The following is a 12,450-nucleotide window of genomic DNA, read 5'->3' as shown; positions in this document are numbered from 1 at the left end:
CCGCCAGCATGTCACAATTAGGTAGGATTTGAGATATTGTTCTCCTATGTGCTGACTAAATTAAAACTGCAAGACTGTATATTGGCATTACTATGATTTCTGTATATATCCCAGTGATATCCTGCTCAGCTTTGTGTTGGGGGTTTTTTAAGGGTGGGTTATTTTATGGGTGTTTTTTCTACCTGTTTTGTATACATTAATAAAGATGGAATTTTGATTATATCTTTGGGCTAATTTTGTAGGTTTTGTTGAACATAATAAATAGTGTTGAGCGGCATTGGCCATATTCGAATTCGCGAATATTCGCGAATATATGGACGAATATTCGTCATATTCGCGAATATTCGCATATTTGTAATATTCTCGTTTTATTTTCGCATATGCGAATATTCGCGTGTGCGAAAATTAACATATGTGAAAATTTGCATATACAAAAATTAGCATATGCGATAATTCGCATATGCAAATTTTCGTATATGCGAAAATTTGCACACCAGTCTCACACAGTAGTATTAGAGCCTTCTTACACCACATAAGCTGGAAGCAGAGAGGGATGATCACTGTGATGTGTACTGTGAAAAAAAAAAAAATACAAAAAATAAATAAAATAAAAAATAATATTCGTAATTACGAATATATAGCGCTATATTTGCGAATATTCGCGAATTCGCGAATATGCGATATTCGCGAATAAAATTTGAATTGCGAATATTCGCGAGCAACACTAATAATAAAATAGCCTGTCTCTTTACTACAAAAGAGAACAAATTCATAGACTATTGTCAGGGTTAATTTCCCAGGTAGCGCTGCCCTAGGTGTCATGTCTAAATACGCCCCATATAAGTAGCTGAGTCACATTTGTCCTTGAATACTCCCTTATGGTGCTATTTAAGCTATTTATTAAAATCATGGCAAAAATGTAACAAAACAGTGATGTATCAATGTAGCTAATGATGTATAAATATACTAAGGCATCTCTGGCATTTGTCTGTGGGGAATAGCTCACATTTTACGTTGTGAAGCAATGATGTGTTCTACTTGTTGTTAAGGGGGTTATCAAGCATTACAAAACAGAGATGATTTACATAGAATGTTTCAGCATATAAGAACCATTTTGCCCATCTATTCCACCCAATATTCTGAATACTATCAATAGTATCTGACCATCTTATATAGAGGATATGCCTATCCCATGCAGGCTTCAACACCTTTACTGTTTTTGCAGCTACCACTTCTGCAGGAAGGCTATTCCATGCACCCACTACTCTCTCTAAAATAATACTTCCTGATATTACTGCATAAACCTTTGCCCCTCTAATATAAAACTGTGTCCTCTTGTGAGAATTGTTCAGCTTTCAAATCTCCTTTACTTCTTTACCGTGTTGATTCCCTTTATGTATATAAAAGTCTCTATCATATCCCCTCTGTTTCTTTTTTCTTCCAAGCTATACATGTTAAGGTCCTTTAACCTTTCCTGGTAAGTTTTATCCTGCAATCCATGTACTAGTTTAGTAGCTCTTCTCTGAACTCTCTCTTAATGTATCTACCGTATATCCTTCTGGAGATATGGCCTCCAGTATTGTGCACAAAACTCCAAGTAAGGTCTCACTTGTGCTCTATACAATGGAATTGACACTTCCCTCGTCCAAGGTGCCCAAGGTGCATTATCTTGCACTTATCCACATTAAGTCAATGAATCCTCTGCATATTCTACACACTTATCTCAGGCTTTAATATCTTGTCAAATAAATGCACAACTGAAAATTGCAAGCAAAAAGCATTCTAAAAAGCTCTTAAAAAGTGTGTGAATATTTGCTGGACTCAGATGAAGAGCGACATATACAGTATTTACCTAGACAGAAAAGTGCAGAAATAAAATACCAAAAACATAAAGCTGTGGAAGCTAATAAAAGGGAGACATTTTGGATACTTTTTAATAATGGAAACCTATGTATCCATTAACCCCTTAAGGACCGGGGGGGTTTCCGTTTTTGCACTTTCATTTTTTGCTCCTTGCCTTTAAAAAATCATAACTCTTTCAATTTTGCACCTTAAAATCCATATGATTGCTTATTTTTTGCACCACCAATTCTACTTTGTAATGACGTCAGTCATTTTGCCCAAAAATCTACAGTGAAACGGAAAAAAAAAATCATTGTGAGACAACATTTTTTTTAAAAATGCTGTTTTGTAACTTTTGGGGGCTTCCATTTCTACGTAGTACATTTTTCGGTACAAATGACACCTTATATTTATTCTGTAGGTTCATACGATTAAAATGGTACCCTACTTACATAGGTTTGATTTTGTCGTACTTCTGGAAAAAATCATAACTTCATGCAGGAACATTAATATGTTTAAAATTGTCATCTTCTGACCCCTATAACTTTTTTATTTTTCTGCGTATGGGGCGGTATGAGGACTCATTTTTTGCGCCGTGATCTGAAGTTTTTAACGGTACCATTTTTGCATTGATAGGACTTATTGATTATTTTTTTATGATATAAAAAGTGACCAAAAATGCACTATTTTGGACTTTTAAATTTGTTTGCGCGTACGCCATTGACCGTGCGGTTTAATTAACGATATATTTTTATAATTCAGATATTTTCACACGCGGTAATACCATATATGTTTATTTTTATTTACACTGTGTTTTTTTTTATGGGAAAAGGGGGGTGATTCAAACTTTTAATAGGGGAGGGGTTAAATGATCTTTATTCACTTTTTTTTTCCACTTTTTTTTGCAGTGTTATAGCTCCCATAGGGACCTATAACACTGCACACACTGATCTTTTACATTGATCACTGGTTTCTCATAGGAAACTAGTGATCGATGATTCTGCCGCTCAACTGCTCATGCCTGGATCTCAGGCACTGAGCAGTCATTCGGCGATCGGACAGCGAGGAGGCAGGTAGGGACCCTCCAGCTGTCCTGTAAGCTGTTCGGGATGCCGCAATTTCGCTGCGGCTATCCCGAACAGCCCACTGAGCTAACCGGCACTTTTTACTTTCACTTTTAGCCACGTGGCTCAGCTTTGTGCGTGCGGCTAAAGGGTTAATAGCGTGCGGCACCGCGATCAGTGCCGGGCCCGCCGTGATATGATGCGGGGTCACCGTGTGACCCCGCGTTATATCACAGGAGCGGGACCAAGGTCGTACTCATACGTCCTTGGTCCTTAAGAGGTTAAACAAGGGTCTGTGAGACATAAGCATCTAATGGAAACAAAAAAATGGTTTTGTGTATTATACCTGGGAGCCCTTAGACTGTGTATAAAAAGACTTGAATAAGATGTAATTTACGTATTTGGAATTATATGATCAGATTGACACTGGAATAAATAACTACTGAGTCACGACCATTCACAGTTTTCTATCCCCAGAGTTTGCCTTTATGGCAGATTCTCTTTAAACTGATTATACATTATTATCACAAAAGAGACAACTACAAATTGCCCAAAAATGCTGTAGAGAATCCTTGAAGAGAAGAGGATTTATCACAAAACATACTTTTGTGAGCTATGTTTCAATTATTATTGTAATTATATTTTTGTCTTTAGAGACATTTACACATACAATTACTGACTTGTTTTGACGTTTATCTTCAGATCTCTTGATAATATAACTAATAGTTGAAAACAATAAGAACAAAAGATTTGTTGCTTTGACAGTGATTCGGAATTGAGTTCTCTAACAAAGTTTTGCATACTTAGTTTATTCAAAGCAAATTATTTATTTGTCTATTTCAGTATGGGATCTATCATCCGGAAAGCATGGGAATTGCATTGTAAACTCATAGGGGGAGATTTATCAAAGGATTTAGACTGGTTTTTCGCATCTAAAATTGTCGCACAGAAAGTCGCAGTCTAAATACGAGCTACTTTTTGGCAACTTTTCCTTTAGAGGATTTTTAGTACATGATGCATTCTAGGCAATTTTAGACAGAAAAAATGCAATGGTGTTGAGTTGATCATTAGCGACTTTTTGGCGAAAATTCACATCGGCCGAAAGTACGCTGAAATGTCAGACCATGCTGAAGCAGGTTTAAATGCAGTCTAAACTGTAGATCCCAATGTCTGTGCACAGAATTTATTGAAGAGCCTTGCGACTTTTGATAAATTAGGCACACAATAGACCGGCCTTACGCTATGTAGGTTGGTCCATATTGATCCGGAAAATAGACAACTTTGATAAATTCCCCCCATAATATCCAAACTATGCCAAATGAAATTTCTAATAGTATAGTATAGTATTAGTAGTAGCAATAAGCATTTAGGAATTACAATCACTACTAAGCCCTGAAATATATTTTCTATACCTAGGGATAAAGGCTTACACAACTTTTTTTTTTCTTTTTTTTCTTTTTTTAAGGCTCACATTTTTTTTAATTTTACACTCTATTTGGAAATAATTATTTTTGCATACCCCAAAAAGCCCCTATAAATGTATATGTGCCTTCTGTTTAAGAATATTCCAGAATGGCATATTTTTTTATGGTGTTGTGGTGTTTTTAACATAAAAACAAAGCATACTTACCTTTCTCCATATTTTTGGGTTTTATTTTTAAATTATAACATTTAAAAAAATGCCTTTCTGGAATATCCCTTTAACTTTTCTTAAGTATAAATAGTATGTATATTCTTTAAAGTGTACCTGTTAGATCCTAAAAAAAAAAATGAACATGTTACTCAGTACCTAATCCTGACTGTACACATCTAATTTTTATGCCTCTATCACCTATATTTATTTTCATTAGCTCATGTTGTTAGAAATTCTCTCAGGGGAAGGGGGCATGTCCCTCCCTTGTGGTGGTGGGAGGCGATTGGTGTGTGGTGGGGGGGGGGGGCGTGTTCCTCCCTTGTGGTGGTAAGAGGTGATTGGTGTGTCTGCTCATGCAGCCTTGTCCATGAGTCATCTCTTGTCCATGACTCATGGACAAGCTGCTGCTGCAGGACTGGTTAGTGTCCCAGTAGGTATGAGGACCCCTAGTGGTGGGATTTTCAATAGCGATTTTCTTTATTAAATATTAAAAACCTTTTAAACAAGCATTCTACAAATGGTCTTTAATTTTTATCAGTAATATCATATAATGCACAAACACCCCAATAATTATGTAGTGTAATCTGTTTCATTCCAGCTCAGCTGTCTCCATATTTTTCATTATGGCAACATGGTCATGTGGCCTCCATCCCCCTGTGAATAATAGGATGTCATTCTTTCCTGTGTTACTGATTTTCTGTGAACTACAGGATATCATCACCTATTGGATCTCTACTGGCAGCTCAGATGCCTCCTCTCAGGAGGACGTAAGCCCATATACTATTCACTGCAGAGTTATAACACTCCCTTGTTTACACTAATTGTCTCTACTTTGTGGTGTGGGCAGAAACCAATTACATGGAAACAGACCAGCTGTATCACATGGGACCCTCTATTGTTTGAGTGAGGGGAACAAAGCTCTATGTCACTTGTCTATCAATTACTGCATTTATGCTTTAAAGGAGAGCAAATGCAGATATCAGACTCCATCCTCTCTCCCTCTGCAAAGCCAGAGCCATCATGAGAATTATAGGCCGTATTAGGAAACCATATCAGGGAGAAATAGGAATTAAGATGATAAATTAATAAACTGATAAATACACTGAAATGATTGGCATGAGGCCACTTTGTTCCTTTTAATGTAATACTAGAATAATTACTAAATGTTTTGTCAGCTTTAACACCCCATGCTTTGACATCAACAAATTATTGTTATTTTCTATTCTTTTTATACAAAATTTTCCAAATTTACAATAGGTGCAAAAGACAGGAGTGTTACAGAAAATGACCAAAAAGCAAAAGTCAGATATCATACAGATGCTCAGGCACAAAAGGTACATGTCATGAGGCAGAGGTAAAATTATACAATACGAATAATAACCCCCCCCCCCAAACTAATACATAATAGTCGCCACTCCCACACTCCAACCTTTACTCAAATGAGAACACAAAAATAATATATATTTCAGAAGCAGCAATAGGTCATCAGGCCACCCACTTCATACATGTGAGGGATTGTAAAATCTTGTTGGGCTCAATTTCAATAAGTAGCAAAAGCACAGTGTCATCCCCGGGGGATATGTAGTGAGATTAATAGAGGATCCACATGCAATCTTACCCAATTAATCAAGTAGAAGAGCGAATAGAGAAACCCAAAAAGCTCGGGACCTCTTGCACAACACCAGACCGTGAAGGAGGTCTGACCACGGCGTACCACAATTTGGACACACTTCTATTTGTTCCAGAAGCTCATACAGCTTGGGAATAGTTAAACCATATATGGTATGGTGGATTATTTTAAATTAAGTCTCCCTCAATACCCCACAAGTCACTGCTTTCCGTACCTTTGCCCACCCTTTAATATAGGCTTGCCAAGTTTGCTTTCCTAGTAATGGAATAGTTGAGCTGAGGCCTTCACTGTCGTCTCCTAATTTTCCAGTATAAATAAGACGTAGAGTCTAATGCAATAGTACTACCTGTAATACTATCAAAGGAGGTGTGGCCACAGTCCACTGAGAGATCAGTTAGGCGTATTCGTAGGAAAGACATAAGTTGTGTGTACTGTAAAAATTGGTTGTTGCTCATTGAATAGGTAGTATGAAGCTCTGGCAAAGTACAATATCTTTACTCACTGGGATGTAAAAGGTGCCCTAGTGCCCTACTTGCAGAATTCCTGTTTCCCTCCACACCCAATATAAGGCATTCTGTCGACCCTGCGGAAATTCCAGATGGGACCACAGAGACAGAAGGAGAGCTTCATAGCTTCCCTGCACGCTTTCCAAGCCGCGATCGTAAAATATTGTACATATACCCCAGAAAACCCCATGATGGCCAATACTCGCCAAATCCAATCCCATCATACACTATCAAACACATTTTTGGCATCAATAGATAACATAGCAGGCGATGGACGGGAATTCAGGCAGAGATGGACAGTGTCCAAAACAGCAATAACCTTGCAGAGGTTAACAACCGCCAGCATCCCTCGTATGAAACCCACTTGTGATGTGGAGATGGTAATATTAGACGAGGTAGCACTAGGGCCAGATGGTCCACCTGGATCTTGGGCATCAGTTAAAGATCCACATTTATGAGAGATATGGGTCAGTAACTGCTGGGGACCAAGTGATCTAATATGTTTGGTGTTCATAGAAGTGGGGATTTCCCCACCCGTTAAATAAGAATTGACCAAAGAGAGTAGTACCGGAGCTACCTCAGTTACATTTTGTAAAAATCACTGGAAAACCTGTCCAACCCCCGGCGCATTCCCTCAATGGGAGATTATTTTATTGCAATTTCTCCATTGTGAATTGAACATTAAAGGCGTACTCCTGTGAAAACCACTTTTTTTTAAATAACTGGTGCCAGAAAGTTAAACAGATTTGCAAATTTTGTGTGGATACAAGGAATATCAGCTCACCCAATCCTCCGCACGCTAAACAGAAGCCTCCAACTTGAGAAGAAGAAAAGTGCAGAAGCCAGCGGTATAATAAACTTCTCCTTTTATTGTAATCCAAGATAAAACTTCGACATGGGAATGTCTCAAATCACAAACGATAAAACCTCCTGGATAAGCAACATGACGCGTTTCAGGTCATGTCTTATACCTGGCAAAATGGATCAGGTGAAAAACACGTGTTAATCACCAATTGCCAGGAAAGACAAATCATTCCCAGTCTCATCCATATACATAGTAGCAAAATACACATTGTGCGTTTTTTATTGTTACATAAGAACAAACAAAGTAAATCGAAAGGGAGAACAAAATTACATGGACTGCTTTCATGGTAGTGAACATATTGCAAATATAAAAAAGCAAGTCTAATAATGCAATATTATGTCCGATTTTAAATTAAGGCCATATGGCTGGAATGTACGTAATGCATATATCCAATAAATTTCTCTTGTTGTGTAGAGCTTTCACATCACCTGCATGGACAATTTTAAAGTGTTTAGAGACATTTGATGGATTATTATACGATGTAATATTTACACCTCTTATGTGCTCCTGGATTCGTTTTTTCAAATTTCGCTTAGTACTGCCTACATAGGAAACATTGCAACTCTTGCAATGTATTCAATATATCACATAAGAGGATTGGCAATTGTTGGATAGCTATGGGTTTCGAATCCTTTGGAACAACATGAGAGGTTTTAACAGCACACACACAACACATCTAGTTTGATTACATTTGAAAAAACCTTTAAGGTTTAACCATAATGAACTACTAATACAATACAGGAATATGGGTGCACTACTGTGGTAGATGTATACAATGACATTGGCTATCCCTCAACACTGATGTTAAAATTGAGACATTCGCCAGTATATCCTTGTATGAAGGACATACCAGAGCCCACATACCGACGCCAAGGTTTCCTAAATGGCGCGGGACCTAACGCTAAACCTACCTGTGCGTGAAAAGAAAAACAGGGGCCAGTGGGCAATTGCGGCATGAACTACTAGTGGATCTGTATGAGGATGGAAGCAAGCTAGGAAATAATAAATGCTAAATTTGGGGCACTTCTACAAGAGAAATTATCTCCATTCTGTAAATATTTATTTAAAGTCAAATCCTGTTGTAATACAGGCAAGAATTTTTTTTTTTATAATATTTTCAATGGAGTTAAATTCTACACTGTACGTTGTAACAAACGTGGGCTTAAAATCGGATGATGTGGAAACAGAATTTGCATGTGACTTAACTTTAAGAAGATCACTTCTGGACTTTGACTCGACCCTACTCTTTGCTCGATGCAAAGTCCAGGATGGATAACCCGTTACATAGACAATTACAAACTGTATTAATTTCTGCAACAAAAAGCTCAATGGAACAATTTCTTCAGGCATGTGTCAATTCCCCCACTGGGACAGCTAGTACTGTATGTTTCGGATGACATCACTCTGCCCGAAGAATAGTATTGCCCGCTGTTGGCTTGTGGAAAGTGCTAGTGTGAACTCGTCCTTCTTTGACCTCAAGTAAAATATCCAAAAATGGTGTAACAGACTGATGCCAGGAATATGTAAAAAAAACTAATTATGAGGATTATTGTTAATGTAGTCAACAAACTTTTTTGCCTCACTTTCAGAAGATGACCATATAATAATGGCATCGTCCACAAACCTCCCATACCATACTATATGGGAGGAAAATTGATTGATGTGACTAAAAATATATTGCATCTCCCACCAGTGAACAAAGATATTTGCCACTGATGTGGATGACTTCGCACCCATAGATGCTCCTGTACTTTGGACATAGAATTGTTCTTGAATACAAAAAAAAAATTGTGCGACAAACTGTAAGATCGGGCAACTAAAGCAAAATTAGATAAATCATCACTATAAACCAAAAAATTATGCATGATATCCGAGACAGCTCTAAGGGATAAGGAATGTGGCAATGAGAAATACAACGATTCTATGTCCAAAGTTAGCTAAGAAAAGGATGAATTCTATTTTATCTTTTCCATTATAGAAAGTAAATGTTGTGAATCTTTAATGTGGCAAGGGCATATAGCAACTAGGGATTGACCGATTATCGGTTTGTCCGATATTATCCGTCGATAGTCACGATTTTGGACGTTATCGGTATCGGCAATTACCTTGCCGATAATCCGATATTTCCCCGCCCCCCGCACCGCAGTGCACCCCCACCACACCCTTCCACCTCACCGCCCCGGCCAGAGACCGCCGCCGCCGCTTCCCCATTGCCTCCCCCATCCCCAGTTTTATAATTACGTGTTCCCGGGGCCCGGGGTCCGCACTACTTCTGGCTCCTGCGGCCTGTGTTACGCTGTGTGCTGCACAATGACGAGTTACGTCCTCAACGCGACATCACCATCTGTGCGCACAGTGACAGCTCAGGATGGCACCGGAGCTAGAAGTAGTGCGGATCCCAGGCCCCGGGAACAGGTAATTATAAAACCGGGAATGGGGGAGGCAATGGGGCAGTGGAAGTGGTTGGACTAAGGACCGGCAGGGGGAGAGAAGTGGGTGGCGGCGGTCTCTGGGCAGAGGATAGGTAGGGGGGGCAGCGGCGGTGGTAGGACTCAGGAGGACCCCAAGACAGGCAGGGGGAGAGAAGCGTGGCGGCGGTCTCTGGCACCACAAAAACCGCTGCAGTTCATTGATTTAAAGCGCCCGCTTTAAATCAATGATCTGCAGCGGCATCCTCAGGGCATAAATAGCCGATAACTTATACCGGTATAAATTATCAGCTATCGGCCTTAAACTCCACAGATTATCGGTATCGGCCCTAAAAAATTGATATCGGCCGATCCCTAATAGCAACAAGAGGTTGCAAAAGGGAATAAGGTATAAGACAACCCACCTTTCCCAATCCCATCATGCATATGATGAAGGGTCACATGTCCTGAAACGCGTCATGTTGCTTATCCAGAAGGTTTTATCGTTTGTGATTTGAGACGTTCCCATGTCGAAGTTTTATCTTGGAATACAATAAAAGGTGAAGTTTATTATACCACTGGCTTCTGCACTTTTCTTCTTCTAAGATTTGCAAATTACTTCTATTTAAAAATCATAATCCTTCCAGTACTTATCAGCTGCTGTATGCTCTACAGGAAGCATTTATTTTCAGTCTGACCACAATTCTCTCTGTTGACACTTGTGTCCATGTCAGGGACTGTCCAGAGCAGGATAGGTTTGCTATGGGGATTTGCTCCTGCTCTTGACAGTTCCTGAGACAAATAGAGATGTCAGCAGAAAGCACTGTGCTCAGACAGCAAAGAAATTCAAAAAGAAAATAACTTCCTGTGGAGCATACAGCAGCTGAAGGATCTGTTTAAAGTTCTGGCACCAGTTGATTTATAAAAAAAAATGTTTTTCACTAGAGCACCCCTTTAAGCCTATCCCTTTCCTCCCTGGTCAACGTAGGCAAGTGGGGTACAGCCAGCCAATCAAAAATAGGGAACCCTTGCGTGTCATCCTTGCACAGTGGCCATGCTAATCTTCCCTGTATAATTCCAATTTTAGTATTATTTCTAACACAGACACTACCCCTGTTCTATCATCACTGTGTGCAGAAACCCTTTCCTAAAACTTGGTAGAGTTATGTACTTTATATAGAATGCCAACACTGTATTTGCAATCCTGTTTAGTGGTATTACTATGTGCATTATTCTTGTATTGTGAAATTTATTATTTGTATGTAGCATGTGTAGGATGTGGGAACAGAAATCTATTACTTTTATTTTTGCAGGTAATTCTAAAGAAAAGACATCAGAACTAACAGATAATAGCCAAAGTAATTCACCATGCACTCTTGGACCATGCACTTTATGTGCAGTTTTCTGAGCCAAGGACAGAAATAGATCCAGCAGAGAGGAATAGAACAAGTCCAACCTTTATATTTCTCATCATCTTCTGACACTGGCTCAAAAAAAAAAGTGAATGAAAAACTGCTGCAAAAGGTTTTCCAAAATCACTTTCTTTTTCCGCCTTTTTGTGAGGTGGTAATGTGTATGTGTACCAAATTTCTTAAATGGTTGTGTGGCATGTGACAAATATGGTGCCAGTGCACATTGTTTGATGCCTGGGCTGTTGTATATTCGCAAATTTTTGAGGGGTTCATGCCCAAGTTTTCCAACAATTTTAAAAAGTTGCAGTTGGTTAAAGGGGTTATCCACCATAAGGTGATTTTAGTACGTACTTGCCAGACAGTAAGGGACATGTTTAGGAAGGACCCGTGCTTGTCTTGGGACTAAATGGGTATGTTGTAAGATTACCACAAAGCTGAGACTACCTTTTGTGAGCTGACTATTTCCTTGTTTGTAAGTGTGAGGTCACTTTCCAACACATCATTCAACCCACCCACTGAAACACACCTGTGATTCCTTCAATGCAATAGACCAGTGTTTTCTGACCAGGGTGCCTCCAGCTGTTGCAAAACTACAATTCTTGCAGAATGATCTTCCTCCTACCCTGCAGTATCTCCACCCATTAAATCAAAGACAGGCTTCATTTGAACACCTGAGTAGGGATGTAATGTCTTGTGCCACACTGCAACCTGGGAAAACCCAAGACTCATATAGGCAGGCGGCAAGGAACACGGTCAGGTCACAGAATGCAAGGCCAGGAACATGAGAAGAAAATACAGGAAACTCTTTCTCTTAGGCACAGTGGCAAACAGATCTGCCAGAGGTATGTGGGAGGTGCAGAAACTTATAACAATGGGAAAGGTGAAAACCATGATTATGAGCATACTCGCCCTTTAAATTTCAGAGCTCCGGCACGCATGCCGGAGCTGAGAGACTAAGGCAGAAGGGGGAGGTGAGTGACAGGCTTAGACTCGCATGCAGGCATGTCCCGGGATGCGAATCCCAGCCCCGCCAGCAGGAGACATGAGAGGGGAGATCTGCTCATGGCCGGCGTGTCCGGCCTGAGCGCAG

General features: G+C 39.5%; 1 pseudogene; it reads right to left on the bottom strand.

The window, feature by feature from the left end:
- Positions 1–10,961: 10,961 nt before the first annotated feature.
- On the bottom strand, positions 10,962–11,055 carry LOC130345333 (U6 spliceosomal RNA; annotated as a pseudogene).
- Positions 11,056–12,450: the final 1,395 nt, after the last annotated feature.

This window comes from Hyla sarda, chromosome 1 (assembly GCF_029499605.1).
Source record: "Hyla sarda isolate aHylSar1 chromosome 1, aHylSar1.hap1, whole genome shotgun sequence".
NCBI classification, from domain to species: Eukaryota; Metazoa; Chordata; class Amphibia; order Anura; family Hylidae; genus Hyla; species Hyla sarda.
This window is presented reverse-complemented; position numbering and strand designations above follow the sequence as displayed.